The 19,683-nt window shown below is 42.5% G+C and overlaps 1 protein-coding gene across 4 annotated transcripts in view; it reads right to left on the reverse strand.

Annotated features, from left to right (window-relative positions):
* LOC134355027 (volume-regulated anion channel subunit LRRC8D-like) overlaps positions 1-3,007 on the reverse strand; it is a 138,431-nt gene extending 135,424 nt beyond the window's left edge. For 2 of the 4 annotated variants that reach the window (XR_010019952.1, XM_063064677.1), the window contains exon 1: positions 2,755-3,006. The gene's annotated coding sequence lies outside the window, so the exon portion shown is untranslated. Of the gene's footprint in view, positions 1-2,754 lie in introns of all 4 variants that reach the window. The other 2 variants (XM_063064679.1, XM_063064678.1) reach the window with 1 other exon arrangement.
* Positions 3,008-19,683: the final 16,676 nt, after the last annotated feature.

Genomic DNA, 19,683 nt, shown 5'->3' on the forward strand with positions numbered 1-19,683 from the left:
GCTGCCCCCTCTGTAAAAGAACCTTCAGCTCCCACATTCACCTCATTAGTCAGTTTGGAACCCACAAAATCAAAATGGACGTCAGTCATCTTCCATCCAAGGGGCTGCCAAACAGGAGGAAAAGACGGACACAGAAGTCAATAGTAACTCTCAAAATTAGTTTGAACGAGAACACTCGTACTTAGAGAACACTTCTTGGGCTGGAAAAGAGTACTGGAATACTGCCACTTGGAGAAGTCAGAATAGGGAAAACGTGTTAAATTGCCTTGACAGTTAGTCCCGACGAAGGGTCTCGGCCCAAAACGTTGACTGTACCTCTTCCTAGAGATGCTGCCTGACCTGCTGTGTTCACCAGCAACTTTGATGTGTGTTGCCTTAAATTGTCTTCATTTTGTTTTGTATCATTCAATAAAAATTACCCCCAATTTATTACTAAACTTAATAGATCATCAAAAAAAAACCTCAGTGTGTGTTAAAAAGGTAAAGAACAAACAAAATTAATTCACAGGTGACACTAAAATCAATGACGAAGGTGATCAAAATCATAGGGGATCTTGATCAACGAGGGGCCAAATGTAGGTAGGACTTTCCACAATGAATGATGGTGCCCTGAAGGATGTAGAACAGAGGGATCACAGTTAGACAGGGTGGTAAAGAAAACTTGTTGCATGCTGGCCTTCATCAGTCAGGGCACTCAGTAAAAATGTTGTGAGGTCTAAGTGCACTGTACAAGAAGCCATTCAGGCCTCATTCCAAGTATTGTGTCCAGCTTTAGTCACCTTGCTACAAGATGTTATTACACTGAGAAAAAAAAGTGATGAAAATATTTACAAGGATGTTGTCTATAAAGAGGAGTTAGAACTGGCATTTAAAGCCAAGACCCTTCATCAGCACTCTCTATTCATCTCCACAGATACTGCTTGGCCTGTGGAGTTCCTCCAGCATTTTGTGTGTGTTGCTCTAGTTATCCAACATCTTCACACTCTCTTCTGTTTACAAGGGTGTTAATAGGACTTGAGAGACTGTGTTATGGGGAGAGATTGGACAAGGTGGATCTTATTTTTCTTGGAGCATAGGAAACAGTGGGGATCTTATAGCCAATATGAAATTATTGGGTGAATTCACTCAGTCTTCTAACCCTGGGGAATCAAGAATTAAAGAGCACAGGTTAAGGTAAGAGGAGAGATTTAATAGAAACTTGAAAGGCAACTTAAAAAAAAAGACAGACAGACACACACACAAAGTAAGTACTGTATGAGGAGTGACCTGCCACAGGAAATGGTTGAGACAGGTTCAATAAAAACATTTTAAAAACAGTTAGACAGGCACACGGATAGGATACAGATTGGAGGGATAATGGTCAAATGTAGGCAGATGTAACCAGCGTGGATGGGCATCTTGGTCAGCCAGGGCCAGTTGGTCTGAGGAGCTTGTGTCTGTGCTGTAATGGACTAGGGTTCTATTAGAGTTTTAGATAGAGGCTTTAAAAACTATGAGATTCTCAGGGTGTTATTGATTTGGTAAATAGATGCAAATGCCAATGTAAATAGTTGCGTATTAAATTATACTAATAACTAAATTCTAACATTCCTTTCTTTTCATAAAAAGTACATCAACTTTATAGTCTGAGGTATATATTTAAAAACCAAGCTGTGCTAAGCCTCAGATACAGAGAGAGTTAAGAAAACGGGCTCAAATAAAAAGTGCATAAATATTTGAAAGAACATTTTAAAAAATGAGATTCTCCTTCTGGGGAATTGGTGTCTGGTGAATGGATGCTCTGCTGAATGAGTTGAAGCATTTGGGCCAATCTTTCCAGTCCTGAACTTTTTTTCCTACAGTTTAAGATGATTGGAAAGAAACTGGTCATTTGAACACCATAATTTGATGTACACGTCCATCCTACCCCATTAGCTACTATGTAATACAGCAACTATACTTAAGAGTATGTTCCCTCCAAATAAAATCTACACATTGTCTCCAATTGAGAGAGAGTAGCTATGGAGAATACATGTGCTGGGAATGTGTTTTAACAAGCTCTGACCTACAATTCCTTTGAGAACGCAAATTTGTCAAAACAACTTTTGTGTGACCCTTTTAACTTGTTTTTTTTTGCAGACGAGTCAGAATAATGCAAATTTCTTTAAAAAAAAAACGATGTAAGCTATTACACTGCACCGTGGATTTGCCAGAATAACACACACACACATACACACATTTATAAAAGGCTCATATACTCAATATTGTAGGACGGGGTCGTTCTGTCCTTAGAATGAAGCTTCTGGACAATTCCGCTCCAAAAATCAAGAACATATGCAAACTCAAACATTTAAAAAATAAAAACCGGCTTCCACTTTTCCATTCAGCAGAAAGTGACGCAATTTATTCCTTGGGTCATAATGTTTCTCTGCTAAATTCCGCTAAAAAAGATAGTTGGACGAGGATGCGAGGCGCACTGAACCCCTATAGGCACTGCACTACTTGTATACGGTTAGAAGCTGAACCGCCATAGTATGGTGCTTGTCGGCAGGGACATCTCAAGAAACACCACATATTGGCGCCGTCAGGCTTATCTTCTTCCCTCCTTCACTCACTATGCTGGCTTAATGGCAGCTGCAGATTCTGAGGAGAATTACACGGAACCGGCTCCGTTCTCGCTACCTTGGCCGTGGCCAACAATGGAAAGAGAGGGAGAAAGAGAGAGAGGGAACGGGGTAGCACTCTGCCATGGCTTGCTGCAGTATTGGTACTCACCGGCTGCAGAGTGACAGGACCGCCGCTGTCCTCCTCTTCTTCCCCCTTGTCAGTCTGAACGCCAGACTGAGCGGAGCGGCTTCGCTCCGGTGCGAGAGTGGGAGGAGGCGGCGGCGGCAGGGCGGCCGGGAATTATCTCCCCCCGCTCTGCGCCGGGGAACCCTCTCCCTCTGCCGCTTGCTCTTAAATGACGACGCGCTGCCGAGCCGAGTCCTTATTTACTTTCTATTCACAAAACTCAGGCACCCGGCAAACACCAATGGGCTTTGTGCGTGTGTCTATGTGTGTTATACAGAGGTGGGGGAATTACATCAAAAAGACACTCTTAACATAACACAAAGACTTATTGCAGCACCCCTTTGAAATAAAATAACAGGCTACTCACTGCAATATCACATTAATATAAAGACCATGGCTTCCACGCATATACTATAAACTAAATCGAAAATAAATTATGCATTCTGTTTAATTTCTAGAATCAATTTCATTCTCATATTTTTCTGCGTTTCTAGTTCTACTTAATCAAAAAAAAAGAAACAAAAATTAATCAAGTTTATCATTCAGGCTGGCAGGCAGGCGCGGCAGGACTAGTCAGAACCTGTTTAGGTCGGAGCCGACTGGCTGTTGCCACGTTGGGTGGAATCATCCCACAGAGGGAAGCAGCGACTCGAAAGCGAGCGGGCGTCGTCGGCCCGTGCAGCAGAGCGGCACCCATATCCCCTGAATGAATTAAAAGTTTGTTGCCCGATTGGGCCGGGGGGTGGCAGAATGGGGCTCGGAAGTTAGCCACCATGTTGAAACGCTGTACAGTATTTCATGTGCGCATATACACGCATAAACACAGAAACAAGTGCACGCCAGGGAGATAACTTTACACAACAAAAACACCCGCAACTTTCTGGCTTCTTCCCCCTTCCTTTCCAGTCCCGATGAAGGGCCTCGGTTCGAAATGTCCACACTTTATTCCTCGCTAAGGATGCTGTCTGACCTGCTGAGTTCCTCCAGCATTTTGTGTGTGTTGCTCTGGATTCCCAGCATCCGCAAAATCTCTTACGTTTACGATTACCCGCAACTTTAGTAATAAAGTGACCGACTGATGAATCAGACGCACAAAGGTCAAATAAATGCAAATACCATTTCATACATAGACAGGAGACTGCAGATGCTGAAGACATAAAATAATTAATCTATATATTGTACGCATATTTTTGAATATAACAGCTATATAAATACAATTCAAGGCAAATTTCCGTATAGCATAAGGCACACAATCAGAGCAATATTTCCTTCTTTGCTTATTTATATAACGACTATCCACCACCCCGCCTTTGATCTTTGCTGATCAATAGTAATTTGCAGCTTCTGCCATTATGCTGGTCCCGCACCGTAATAATTGAACGTTGTCCGGGCTTCACTACAGCGAGGGTCAAGTTACTGAGGGAGAGCGCGGCTGTCATTCTGGAGTTGTCTTCTCGTGTCATAGGTCCGTCGAGCACTCCAACCCAGAAACAGGCTCTTCCGCCCATCTAGTCCATGCCGAAATCTCATTCTGCGCCTTGACCACAAGCTGCAGTTCAGAATATGAATTTCAGCGGGTTGGTGACCTTCCAGTAAAGGATGATTTCTACCTCTGGATACATCGATTAATCTGAATCTAAATCTAGCCGATGTTGTGTGTTGCCCAGTATATGGATAGCCGGAGACTTTATTCTCAGGGCGGAAATTGCAAATACGAAGAGACATTTTAAAGTGATCGGAGGAAAGTATGGGCGGGGGGAGGAAGTCAGAGGTATTTTGGTGGTTGCGTGCAACGCCCTGCCATGGCTGATGGTAGAGGCAGATACTTTAGGGGCATTTATAGGACCCTTAGATAAACACATGGCTGCTAGGGAAATTGAAGGCTTTGTAGGAGGGAAGGGTTAGATTGCTTTCAGAGTAGTTTAAGAGGTCGGCACGACATCGTGTTCTGCATTCAAATTTTTGTTGTTGAAAAATGATTGAAAGTGAGTGAAACTGATAGTTCCTCCTTTGTATCAGAAACAGTTGCATCATCTGATATGACTATCGGGGAAGATTGGACAAGTTGAAGAGAGATCTGATTGAGGTTGATTAAAACACCTGATAGAATTGATGAAGAGGAAAAAAAGTCCCAGATGGGTCCTGTGAGTAAAAGTTAGTCAGCAATAATTAAAATGCACTCAGTGGCCAGTTTATTAGGTACAGGAGTGGAACCTGGTGTAGTCTTCTGCTGATGTAGCCCATCCAGTTTAAGGTTCCTGCTGTCCTGCATTCAGAGACCGTCTGCACCGCTGTTGTAATGCATGGTTATCTGAGTTACTGACACCTTCCTGTCAGCTTGAACCAGTCTGGCCATTAAAAGGCCTCTGACCTCTCTCATTAACAAGGTGTTTTTGCCCACTGCTGCTCACTGGATTTTTTTTTTTTTGGCTTGTTTTTCACATCTTTCTCTGTAAACTCTAGAGATCGGCAGTTTCTGAGATACTCAAGTCATCAGCAATCATTCCATTATCAGAGTCACTGGAAAAGTCACAAAGGAACACCATGGAATCGTTCAAAGAAAACATCAAGCTCAGAAGTGCATATAAAAATGGACAAATCGTGCAACCGCAAAAAAGAAAATGAGTAGCTGCAAGTCGCGGTACATGTCGGTACCAATGATACAGAGCAGAGGTCCTGCACAGTAAGTTTAGGGAGTTAGGAAGGAAGGTGAAGAGCAGGACCTCCAAGGTGGTAATCTCTGGATTACTCCTAGTGCCACGAGCTGATGAAGGGCAGACAGTGCAGATGAATGAGTGGCTGAGGAGATGGTGCAGGAGGCAGGGCTTCAAGTTCTTGTTTTTCACACAGAGAGTGGTGGGTGCGTGGAGTGCACTGCCAGGGAAGGTGATAGAGGCGGATACAATAGGGTCTTTTAAAAGACTCTTAGAGAGGTACATGGAGCTTAGAAAAATAGGGGACTCTGCGGTAGGGAAGTTCTAGGAAGTTTCTAGAGGAAGTTACGTGGTCGGCACAACATTGTGGGCCAAAGGGCCTGTGATGTGCTGTAGATTTTCTACGTTCTATGTTAACACAGAATATCAAAGCACAGAGTCATTGAAACAATCTAGGAATATTTAGTTTAGTTCAGTACAGTTCAATTTAGCGCTCTGTTGTTTGTTGACTGCAGGCCGCAGACCCAGTACGTCCTGATCAAAATGGTAATGCGAAAGCAGAACAACATCACAACATGAACTCCAGGGTCTGATCCACAAACTGCGCTGATTAAACCTCGCCCAAGATCCAAGATGGTGGCACCATCACCAGGCATCATCGAGCGAGAGGGAGAGAGACCGGTCACACGTAGACACCTTCCCCCGGAAGCAACAAGTGGGAGTGAGCAAGAGACCTGGTAAAATGCAGCCACCTTCCTCCAGCAGCAACAAGCAAGAGGGAGAGAGATACCAATCAAACGAAGGGAGAAGGCGCCGAACAGCCTCGTCCTCGTTGATTTCAACCTTGCTCAATGCTTCAGTCGGTGAGAAATGGAGTTGATTGTGGACTCACGTCCTGTCTCCAGGCTGCCCACTCCACTCGAAGCATCGCCGAACTCCCTCGCAAACAGCAAAGTGCCAGATTGCTCAATCGGCCCGAAAACACATCTCCAAAATGTAAAGCACAGGATCCAATTGGAGTCGAATCATTTCTGAAAGAAGACAAGGAAGCAAAAGTAGTTTCATGAACTGCCTGAAGGAGATTGCCTTTGGTCATGTCGTTCGCCAGCACCATCTTCTTCAGTTAGGATATGAAACAGCACCAAAAGAAACTGAGACAACAAATGATGAGGATGAATATAGCAGGAGAGAAGGTAAGACCATCAGACATAGGATCAGAATTAGGCCATTCAGCCCATCAAGCCTGCTCCACCATTCCATCATGGCTGATCCTGGATCCCACTCAACCTCATACACCTGCCTTCTCACCATATCCTTTGATGCCCTGACTGATCGGGAAACGATCAACTTCTGCCTTAAACATACCCACGAACTTGGCCTCCATCGCAGTCTGTGGCAGAGCATTCCACAGATTCACTACTCTCTCGCTAAAAAAAATCCTCCTTACCTCGGTTCTAAGAGGTCGCCCCTCAATTCTGAGGCTGTATCCCTCTAGTTCTGGATTTCCCCACAATAGGAAACATCCTCTCCCCATCCACCCTATCTAGTCCTTTCAGCATTTGATAGGTTTCAATGAGATCCCCCCCATTCTTCTAAATTCCAGTAAGTACAGGCCCAAAGCTGCCAAACGTTCCTCATATGTTAACCCCTTCATTCCCAGAATCATCCTCATGAACCCCTTCTGGACTGTCTCCGATGATAACACATCCTTCTTTTCGAGATATGGGCCCAAAACAGTTGACAATACTCTAAGTGCAGTCTGAGCAGTGTCTTATTAAGCCTTAGCATTATCTCCTTGCTTTTATATTCTATTCCCCTTGAAATGAATGGCAACATTGCATTTGCCTTCTGTTACGAACCCACAGGTTTCGTTTACTGTGGACTGACGCTTTAAGCACCTGAGTGAGGCGGGACTATGACGTCAGTCACAGGCTGAAGGAGTTTACTTCTGATGTTTACACAGACACAGAAAGAGAGAGTGAGAGAGTGGGAGAGACAGGGGAAACCAGTAGCTTCAGCTTGTTGCAGCTGAGGCTTGGAACTCTTTTAAGCCCAAAAGATTGGGTTAAACATCGGCAGATGGTGCAGAATGAATGTGTGACTGTCACTTCGTATAATCCATAGGAGTGGATTTTTGAGGATATCTTCTGGGACCACTTGTGTGTATGTTGTGTGGTAACCACTGGAAGACGATATTCCTGCGACAGGTCACTTTCGGTGATAATTCATATGTGGATTTGGGACGTCACGACGGACAAGATCTACAGCTACTGTTATCTCGTTTTACCAGCATCGAACCTGTGGAATACTTCGTACTTATCTTCTCTTTCCATTAAAACGTGGGTTACAAATATCTCTCTCCCATCATTTATTTTGTGGATTACTGAACTTTCCTATTTTACCATCTCAAGACTCTAAGCCTTGTCTCCCGAAGCTCAATTGTTTGAGAGTTATATTTACACACAAATATACACATAACACTGTTAACTTTTGTTTATCTTGGTTGAGTTACTACATCATAAATAGATACTAATAAAGATAGTGGGTTTAACATTAAAACCTGACCCAGTGTGAAATCTCTTGCTGCTGGTTTGTTTCTAAAATGTAACAGTTCGGAACAAATTGGGGGCTCGTCTGCGACATGAACAAAATTGGAGCTTATTGATTGATTGATTGATTATCAATCTTATTAGTTACTTCTCTTTTGATATACTTGTGTGTGGAAATCAGCAGCAATGGATATTGATGCATTTCTGGCATCGCCAGGCCCTGGGGAATTGGGGGACACCAGAAAAGACGACTTGGTGACTGTTGCTAAAAAGTTGAGACTTGTTTTGATAAAACTGTCTATGAGAAAGCCAGAGATTCAGAGGAAAATAGCTGAGTACTATATTTCTTGGGGGGAAGTTTGACGATGAGGCATTAGAATTGTTTCCTGAAAGTAAACCAGTTACCCCTGAGCTCCAGTTACGGCTGGACCAATTAATGTTCGACCGAGAGAGACTTAGATGAGAAGCTACGGAAAAAGACAAACAGAGCCGGTTTGCAGCTGAAGAAGCAGAAAAACAGAGGGAAGAAGCAGAAAAACAAAGGAAGTTCGAGCCAGAGAAGATAGAGAAAATGCAGCAAAGGGGATTAGTGTTTGACTCTGGTGAGAAGTTTGTGGCCAGTCGGGAAGTTAAATTGGTCCCTCAATTTGATGAAACTGAGGTTCATAAATACTTTCAGCATTTTGAGAAAGTGGCTCAGAGCCTAAAGTGGCCGGAATAAAGCTGGTCTCTCTTGTTACAGAGTGTAATTAAGGGTAAGGCTCAACAGGTTTATTCTGCCCTGTCAGTTGAAGATGCAGCTGATTATGACATTGTGAAACAGGCTGTGCTTAAAGCCTATGAATTGGTTCCAGAAGCCTATAGGCAAAGGTTTAAAAATTTGAGGAAACCTGTGAACCAGACTTATGTGGAAATTGCTTATGAAAAGTCTGTCTGTTTTGAGCGATTGTGCACATCTAAGAATGTGGATGGTGATTTTAACAGCTTGAAAGGGTTGGTTTTGATTGAAGAATTTAAGAGGTGCGTCCTTAATGACATGAAGGCATATTTAGATGAAAAGTATGCTGCCACTTTGCAAGAGTCTGCTAGATTAGCAGATGAGTTTGCTTTAACCCACAAGGCTAAGTTTACCCCAAGTAAGAGCTTCCAATAGAGTAGCAAGGATAGTCACAGTAAACCAGAAAATAAATCTGGGTCTAGTGACAAAGGTAAGGATGAAGGGAGGCAAGTGAAGGAGAAATATTCTGGTATTACTTGTCACTATTGTAGGAAAGCTGGTCAAATTATGGTTAACTGTTCCATCTTAAAGAAGAAGAAGGACAAGGAGGCAGTCCCAGATGCCTGTATTCAAAACATTGAAACACCTGTGAACCCACAGGGTTCCAGACATTCTGATGAAGTTCTGTCAGGGACTGAGAGGTCTGACTGAGTTAGGAAGGATTCGATCATTTTATGACAGATGGGTTTGTGTCAGTGAAGGAAGGGTCAACCCTGGTACCAGTGAAAATTCTTTGGGATACTGAGGCTCCTCAGTCACTCTTGTTAGACTGTTTTAGAATTTAGTGATGAGACTGACATTGGTGAAATAAACCTCATCGAGGGTATTGGAGGTGACGTTGTTTCTGTACCTCTGCATAAGGTGATTTTGAAGTGGGGGTTAGTTTCAGGACTTGTTAAGATAGGACTACGACCTAGTTTACCGGTGGAAGGTGTTTCTTTGTTGTTAGGGAATGACCTAGCAGGCGGTAAAGTTGTTCCTGCAGTGCAGCTGACAACTAAGCCAATTACTGATGATTCAAAGATGGATTCTACCATTTATCCCTCCTGCGCAGTAACTGGAAGTATAGCTAAGAAGTCAGCTAATGCAGATAGTTCTGTGCAGCATGATTTTGCTACCCATGATAGCCAAAATCGGGATTCAGGTTTTGATGACTTGTCAGGGACTTTTCTGCCTTCATTGTTTTACCAGGATCCAGGTATTAAATCTGATGAGAAATCTGTCTAGGAAGGAGTTTATAGCAGAACAGAACCGAGACCATGAGATTGCAGCTTTGAAAGGAAAAAAAACTCTCTCAGATGATGAGATTAAGAAAGTGCCAGTTGGGTATTATATCAAAGATGGAGTGTAAGTGAGGAAGTGGAGACCACCTGATATTCCTGCAAGTGAGGAGTGGGCAATTGTTCACCAAGTTGTAGTTCCTAAAGTCTATAGGAACAAGATTTTAACTTGGCCCATTGTATGCCCTTATGTGTTCATCTTGGTGTAAATAAAACTGTGAACAAGATTTCAAAATAATTTTTCTGGCCTAGTCTGAGGAAAGACATTATGACCTTTTGTCTAACCTGTCACACTTGTCAGGTTGTGGGTAGACCTAATCAAGTCACACCAGTGGCCCCACTGCAGCCTATTCCTGCATTTGGTGAACCCTTTTCTAAAGTTATTGTGGATTGTGTTGGTTCATTGCCAAAGACTAAAGCTGGCCATCAGTATTTGCTAACTATCATGTGCATAGCATCTAGATTTCCCGAAGCAATACCTCTCAGGAATATAAAGGCTAAAACTGTGTGAAAGGCTCTCACAAAGTTTTTTTACTTTATTTGGTTTGCCTAAAGAAATCCAGTCTGATCAAGGAAGTAATTTTATGTCTGGATTATTTCAGCAAATAGTTTATGAACTGGGAGCCAAACAAATTACATTGTCTGCGTATCATCCAGAATCACAAGGGGCTTTGGAACAATGATTAAGACATTCTGTGTTGAAAACGAGAAGGATTGGGATGAAGGAGTTCATTTGCTTTTATTTGCTGTAAGAGAATCAGTACAGGAATCACTAGGCTTTAGGCCATTTGAACTTTTATTTGGTCATAGGGTTCGAGGACCTTTGACCCTGTTAAAGGATCAGTGGATTAATGAGGACATGCATATCAATTTGTTAGACTATGTTTTGAAATTCAAAGACAGATTACACAAAGCCTGTAGCTTAGCAAATCAAAACTTAAAGGTTTCTCAGGACAAAATTAAGTTTTGGTATGACAAACAGGCTCATATGAGAAAATTCCAGGTGGGAGATAAGGCTCTGGTGTTACTTCCAGTATTGACGAACCCACTTCAAGCAAAATTCCATGGACCATATGAAATAGTGTCTAAAATAAATTATGTAAATTTTGTAGTCAAAACATCCGATTGACAAAAGCTGACACAGTTGGTACATATGTTGAAACCATATTTTTAAGAGCAGGTGCCAGCTGTGAGTGTTGTTGTCAAAACAAATGAGTCTGGCAACCCTGGGAACGAATTGATTGACCCATGTGAGGCTTATTCTAAATCAAACATTGTCCCAGTTAGACTAACAAACTTGACTGTTCTAGAAAACATTGATAACAAGTTGGCTCATTTACAGCCACAGCAACAACAACAAATGAAGGAATTAATTTTGAAGTTTAAAGACTTATTTCCCAATGTTCCAAGCAGAACCACAGTCACATCGCATGATGTCGATGTCGGGGATGCTAAGCCCATGAAACAACACCCGTGTCACATGAACATAGTAAAATGTAAACTGGCTGAACAAGAAGTTGAGTATATGTTAGAAAATGGTATTATTAGGCCTTCAACTTCAGATTGTAGCTCACCTTCTATTATGGTACCTAAACCAGATGGTAGTATTAGGTTTTGCACTGACTATAGAAAGGTGAATACTGTAATGAAAACAGATGCTTATCCCATCCCTAGGGTGGATGATTGCATAGATAAGGTTGGAAAAGCTAAGTTTCTTACAAAGATCGATCTGTTGAAAGGGTATTGGTGTGTTCCTTGGACAGAGAGGAGTAGAGAAATTTCTGCATTTGTGTCATCTTCTGGGTTGTATGAATACAATGTTTTGCCATTTGGGATGAAGAATGCTCCAGGAACGTTCCAGAGAATGATTAATTCTGTAATTCAAGTGTTAGATCACACAGGCACCTATATTGATGATTTAGTTATAGGAAATAACATGTGGGAAGCCCATATCTCTGCAGTAGAAAAGCTGTTTGACAAGCTTTCCAAGGCCAACCTTACAGTTAACTTAGCTAAGAGCAAATTTGGCCACGCCACTGTAACCTATCTTGGTTATGTGGTACGTCAAGGTGAGTTGGCTCCTGTTCCACCAATTTCTGAAGTTCCCATTCCAACTGGTAAAAAGGCTCTTAGAAGGTTTCTGGGAATGGTTGGATATTATTGTAAGTTCTGTAAGAACTTTACTGATATTGCTCTTCCTTTAACTAACCTCCTGAAGAAGGGTGAAAAGTTTGTTTGGACAGAACCTTGCCAGGAGGCATTCGATCAATTAAAAGCCATTTTATGTCATCAACCTGTGCTCCAGGCACCCGACTTTACAAGGCCATTCTCTATAGCTGCAGATGCCCCTGATGAAGCTGCAGGAGCAGTGTTGTTACAAAAGGATGAGTGTGATGGGTTGTACATCCTGTAGCTTACTTTTCAAGGAAATTTAATGAGCATCAAAGAAATTATTCCACCATAGAGAAAGAGTTGTTGTCACTCATCTTGGCTTTGCAGCATTTTGATATTTATGTTTGCCCAGCTCAGAAACCACTTGTGGTTTATACAGATCATAATCCATTGGTGTTTTCGAGTAAGATAAACAGAAGGTTGTTAAATTGGATTTTGATTTTGCAAGAATATGATCTTATGATAAACTCACATTAAAGGCAAAGATAATATTATAGTCAATTGTCTTTCCAGATGTTAATCTTGCAATGTATTTTAAGAGTGATGTGGAATTTATTTTGATTTATACGCCTCTGTAATGTGTTATATTAGTCTGTAGTATGTTATATGATAACCATACATGTATTGTTTTATATACATTGTAGTCCACAAGTTAAAACTTTGCTCTTACAGATCAAAATTTTCCTTTTTGGAGGGTAGTGTTATGAATCCACAGGTTACGTTTACTGTGGACTGTCGCTTTAAGTGCCTGAGTGAGGCGGGACTATGACATCAGTCACAGGCTGAAGGAGTTTGCTTCAGATGTTTACACAGACACAGAAAGAGAGAGTGAGAGAGTGGGAGAGACAGGGGAAGCCGGTAGCTGCAGTTTGTCGTAGCTAAGGCTTGGAACTCTTTTAAGCCCAAAAGATTGGGTTAAACATCGGCACACGGTGCACAGCAAATGTGTGACTGTCACTTCGTATAATCCATAGGAGTGGATTTTTGGGGATATCTTGTGGGACCACTTGTGTAGCCCTTGCTTGGGTATGTTATGTGGTAACCACTGGAAGACGATATTCCTGTGACAGGTCACTTTCGGTGATAATTCGAATGTGAATTTGGGATGTCACAACAGACAAGATCTACGGTGACTGTTATCTCATTTTATCAGCATGGAACCTGTGGAATATTTCATACTTACCTTCTCTCTCCATTATAACGTGGGTTACAAATATCTCTCTCCCATCATTTATTCCGTGGATTACTGAACTTTCCTATTTTACCATCTCAAGACTCTAAGACTTCTTCCCCCAAGCTCAATAGTTTGAGAGTTATATTTACACACATATATACACATAACACTGTTAACTTTTGTTTATCTTGGTTGAGTTACTATATTATAAGTAGATACTAATAGAGATAGTGGGTTTAACATTAAAGCCTGACTCAGTGTGATATCTTAGAAACATTTGTTTCTAAAACGTTACAGTTCATAACACTTCCTTACCACAGACTCAACCTGTAAATTAACCTCTGGGAATCTTGTGCGAGGACTCCTAAGTCCCTCTGCACCTCTGATGTTTGAACCTTCTCCCCATTTAGATAATAGTCCGCACTATTGTTCCTTTTACCAAAATGTATTATCATACATTTTCCAACACTGCCACATCTGCCACATTCTTCCAATTTGTCTAAATCCCGCTGCAATCACCTTGCATTCCTCAGCACTACCTAGCCCTCCACCGATCTTCGTATCATCTGCAAACTTTGCCACAATATCATCAATTCCATTATCCAAATCATTGACAAACAATGTGAAAAGTAACGGTCCCAATACTGACCCCTGAGGAACCAGCAGCCAACTGGGAAAGGCCCCCTTTATTCCCACTCGCTGCCTCCTGCCTGTCAGCCATTCCTCTTTCTTGTTTTGCCATAGGATTTTATCCTGTTAAGCAGTCTCATGTGTGACACCTTATCAAGTGCCTTCTGAAAATCCAAGTAAATGACATCCACTATCTCTCCTTTGTCCACTCTGCTTGTTACTTCCTCAAAGAACTCTAACAATTTGTCAGGCAAGATTTCCCTTTACAGAACCCATGCTGACTTTGATTTATTTTATCACTAGTCTTCAAGTACCCGAAATCTCATCCTTAATAATAGACCCCAACACTTTCCCAGCCACTGAGTTCAGGGTAACTGGCATACAATTTCGCAAACACCAGGAATTCTGCAGATGCTGGAAATTCAAGCAACACACATCAAAGTTGCTGGTGAATGCAGCAGGCCAGGCAGCATCTCTAGGAAGAGGTACAGTCGACGTTTTGGGCCGAGACCCTTCGTCAAGACTAACTGAAGGAAGAGCTAGTAAGAGATTTGAAAGTGGGAGGGGGAGGGGGAGATCCAAAATGACGGGGTGGGGGGATGGATCCAAGAGCTGGACAAGTGATTGGCAAAGGGCTATGAGAGGATCATGGGACAGGAGGCCTAGGGAGAAAGAAAAGGGAGAGGGGGGGAAAAACCCAGAGGATGGGCAAGGGATATAGTCAAAGGGACAGAGGGAGAAAAAGGAGAGAGAGAGAGAAAGAATGTGTGTATATAAATAAATAACGGATGGGGTACGAGGGGGAGGTGGGGCATTAACAGAAGTTAAAGAAGTCAATGTTCCTGCCATCAGGTTGGAGGCTACCCAGACGGAATATAAGGTGTTGTTCCTCCAACCTGAGTGTGGCTTCATCTTTACAGTAGAGGAGGCCGTGGATAGACATGTCAGAATGGGAATGAGATGTGGAATTAAAATGTGTGGCCACTGGGAGATCCTGCTTTCTCTGGCAGACAGAACGTAGATGTTCAGCAAAACGATCTCCCAGTCTGTTTTGCCTTTCTCCTTTCTTAGAGAGTGGAGTGACATTTACAATCTTCCATTCCTCTGGGAACATGCCAGAATCAAGTGATTCTTGAAAAATCATGACCAATGCATCCGTTATCTCTTCAGCAACCTCCCTCAGGGCTCTGGGATGGAGTCCATCTGGTCCAGGTGACTTATCCACCTGAAGACCTTTGAGTTCGTCTAGCACCTTTTTCCTTCCTAATAGCAATGACACTCATTCCTGCTCCCTGCCACTCATGGACCTCTGGCACACTGCTAATGTCTTCCACTGTGAAGACAGATGCAAAGTACCCATTAAGTTCATCTTCCATTTCTTTTTCCCCCATTACTATCTTACCACTCTCACCTCTCTTTTACTCTTTATATACCTGAAAAAAAATCTTTTGGTATCCTGCTTTATATTATTGGTTAGTTTGTCCTCATGTTTCATCCTTTCCCTTCTTATAGTTTTTTTAGTTACCTTGTGTTGAATTTTAAAAGCTTCCCAATCATCCAACTTTCCACTCACTTTTGCTACCTTATATGCCCTTTGTTTGGCTTTCATGCATTCCTTAACTTCCCTTATCAGCCATGGTCGGCTAGCCGTGCCATTTGAGAATGTTATCCGATCTGGTCCTCAATCTGAAGGTTTGCTGTCTCTTTGTCTGCACAGATGCCACCTGATCGTGAATATTTACAGCATCCTCAGTTTCTGTTTTGGATTTCCAGCATCCGCAGTCATTAGTTTTTACAGGGTCCTTCTCTCAGTACCAGCTTTGCCTTTTCTCTCTTTTTTTGTCCCTTTCTCTTCTTTTCTTTGCGATGAGAGACCCAGGCATGGATGGTTGGAGCCAAGTGCTGGAGTATCCGAGAAATAGTACAAGACTGAGATGAGAACAGGGTTCTAAATTTGATGCTAGGCAAGAATCCAAAAGAGAGTTGATGATTGAGCACTGATCTTCAGTTCAGGTACTCTTTAAATATTAAAATCCTGGCACCAAACATGGCCGCCAGTTAGTGGGGCAGGCCTGGGTCTTTAAAGGGGCTGAAGGGGTTATGCATATTCCGAAGAGTCAGAGCTTTTAAACCCCAGAAGCTGGCACCCTTCGGTGCCTATCGTAACACTCTTTGCATACACCTTTCTTTAATTTATAGTCTCTCCATCCAGGGTTAATAAGCCTTTGGACCTTCTCTCAGGCAGCACCACCATCACATCTCATCGTATCACAGATATTTCCTTCGCTTCCTCCACCCCTTCCCTTACTCTGCAATTCAAAATACCGCTGATTCTCTGCTGAAAGGTTGTTAAGTAGAAACATTCGTTTTACCTCTGTCTCATTACACACTGCCTGACTGGCCCAGTAATGACCCCAAAATTTAAAAGCCTACATTTTGAAGAGTGATCGGTTGGTAAATGTTGGAATACAGAAGGCTGAGAGATAAAATTATGATAAACAGGAGGTTCTGCTGATATGTAGGTGAGTGGTAGAATTTGGGAGGAGCTGATGGGAATATGGGGGAAATAAAATGAAATCTGCGTGGGATTAGTGAAAATCAGTGCTTGATGGTTGGCAGACTTTTGATGGGCTGAAGGGTCTGTATCTGTACTGTTTCTCTCTATGACTCTAAGACTTGAATTCTTGGTTGAAAATCAGAGCTTGACTGATTTTATCACGAGATAGGTTAACCACAGGTTGGCAAAACGAAGATACATATCTGCCTTTGCCTTACTGAATGACACAACAGGTTTAAGTGGATCAATAGCTTACTACTGATCCTATGTTACCTGTTCAGGACTCCCCACACCTGTCTATGCCAGGGGTTCCCAACCTGTCTTATGCCAGGAACTCTTATCATTAAGCGAGGGGTCTGTAGACTGCAGGTTGGGGACCCGTGCTCTATCCTAACCTAATAAATCTGTTCACAATAAGATCTCACATTTACAAGGAATGCTCCCTCAGGAAAGCAGCATCCGCCAGTCAGGACCCTCACTTCTCTCGAGTACAGGAGGTACAAGAGTCCGTCAGTCGGGACCCTCACTTCTCTCGACTACAGGAGGTACAAGAGCCTTAGGTCCCACACCAAAATGTTCAGGAACAGTTATTACTCTACAAACATCAGGCATTTGAACTGTTGTGGATGATTTCACTCACCTCAACTCCGAACTGGTTCCACAACCTACAGACTCACTTTCAAGGGCCCTACAACTGATGTTCTCAGTATTATTTATTTATTTATTAATTGATCTATCTGTCTGACTATTTATATATGTTATTTGCACGGCTTGTCTTCTTTCGCACGTTGGCTGTTTGCCAGTCTCTGTGAGCAGATTTTCATTGATTCTATTGTATTTCTTTCTTCTATTATGAATGCCTGTAAGAAAATGAATCTCCGGGTTGTATATGGTGACATATACGTACTTCGATAAGAAATTTACTTTGAAATTTCTTTGCTCCTATCTATCTGGCGTTTAACATTAACTATAGAAGCAGCATCAATTGCCCCATGTCTTTCCAGGATAACTCCTGGATCCCTCTGACTCCAAGCTCAAAACCATGTCTCTTCAAGATAGCATTGAGCCGCATTGTACCTCAGACTTAGTTGCTTTTTAAAATTTGTAGGGATGGATTTGGGGTCAGAGAAGGGAGTTAGGGGTCAGGTTAGGATTTAGAGACAGTGAATTCTGGAGTTCGAGGTCAGATTAAGCTTCAGTGACAGGGATGTGGATGAGTTAGAGGTTAGGCCTCCACTTTGCGTTTGAAGGCCAGTGACACGGGAGGGGAAACAAAGGATGTCTGGAGTCAAGGCCTCCACTCTGTACTCGAAAGGCCAGTGATGTGGACATGGAATGAATATATCCAGGATCAGACCTCAGTTTTGCACTAGAAGGCTAGCGGTGTGGACAAAGGGATGAAGAAAGACTGTGGTTGTCAGGCAGTCCCAGGCTGGTGCACGTCCATGTGAGCAGGAGGCAGAAGGATTGGTCAGTGGGTGCATCAGTGTTTAAGCTGCAGGGTCCCATCGTCGGTTAGTCTGGGCTTCAGTACCGAAGGTCAAAGCCAGGAGATCGATCCAAAGTCTAGAAGTAGTATCAGAATCAAGTTTATTATCACTGGCATGTGACGTGAAATTTGTTAACTTAGCAGCAGCAGTTTAATGCAATACATAATCTAGCAGAGAGAAAATAATAACAATAAATAAAATAAAACATAATAATAAATAAACAAGTAAATCAATTACATATATTGAATAGATCAAAAAAATGTGCAAAAACAGAAATAATGTAAAAGTGAGGTGGTGTCCAAAGCTTCAATATCCATTTAGGAATCGGATGGCAGAGGGGAAGAAGCTGTTCCTGAATCGCTGTGTTTGTGCCTTCAGGCTTCTGTACCTCCTACCTAATGGTAACAGTGAGAAAAGGGCATGTCCTGGTGCTGGAGGTCATTAAAAATGGACGCTGCCTTTCTAAGACAACGCTCCCTAAAGATGTCCTGGGTACTTTGTCGGCTAGTGCCCAAGATGGAGCTGACTAGATTTACAACCTTCTGCAGCTTCTTTTGGTCCTGTGCAGTAGCCCCTCCATACCAGACAGTGATGCAGCCTGTCAGAATGCTCTCCACAGTACAACAACAGAAGTTCATGAGTGTATTTGTTGACTGATGACTGAAGCTTGGAGGGTCAGAGGTGTGTCATGGTGTTGGAGGACTGGCCCTGTGTGGACGTGGAAGGGAGGGTTGGAAGGAGGAAAGGGGCTTGTTTTGTTTTTGTTGTTTAGTTGATCATTGTGTTCTGTCAAACATGGTGGGCACGATATGATGGCAGTGGAGTGTGTGGTGACACTTGTGGCTGCCCCCAGTGCATCCTTGGGTGTGTTGGTTGTTAACTCAAATTACTCATTTCATAAATCTCAATCTCAATCTCAATCTCTAACTACAGAAACAGCATCAAATGCTTTATATGAAAGAATCTTCAAAATTCCTCCTACTCTCTGCAGGTAGACTTGACTCAAAAGTAGCTGTCCCTGAACCTCCTGGTGTGGACATTTATAACAGTACACTCGAAGTTCTGGAGAACAAGTTTTTCTTCTGGAGAACAAGTTTTTGATTGGAACAATCAAATGGAGTTGCTGATAATTGATTTCCTAGACATTTTTTCCCTGTTATTGACATACGTAAGGCATAGAGTTAAACAACATGGAAACAGGCTCTTTGACCCATTTCATTCATTCCAGCCAAGGTGTGTACCTAAGCTGGTACCATTACCCGTGTCCGCCACATGTCCCTCTAAACCTAAAACTTCACATCTAAAACTTTGACAAACTTCTATAGATGTGTAGTGGAGAGCATGTTGACTGGCTGCATCAGAGGCTGGTATGGAAACACCAATGCCCTTGTATGGAAAATCCTACAAAAAGTATTGGATACAACCCAGTCCATCATGCACATCTACACGGAGTGTTGTTGCAGGAAAGCAGCATCCATCATCAGGGACCCCCACCACTCAGGTCTCTTCTCAATGCTGCCATCAGGAAGATGGTACAGGAGCCTCAGGATTCACATCACAAGATTCAGGAATAGTTGCTACCCCTCAACCATCAAGGAATAAATTCACTCAACTTCACTTTCCCCAT

Source organism: Mobula hypostoma, chromosome 12 (genome assembly GCF_963921235.1).
Source record: "Mobula hypostoma chromosome 12, sMobHyp1.1, whole genome shotgun sequence".
NCBI lineage: Eukaryota > Metazoa > Chordata > Chondrichthyes > Myliobatiformes > Myliobatidae > Mobula > Mobula hypostoma.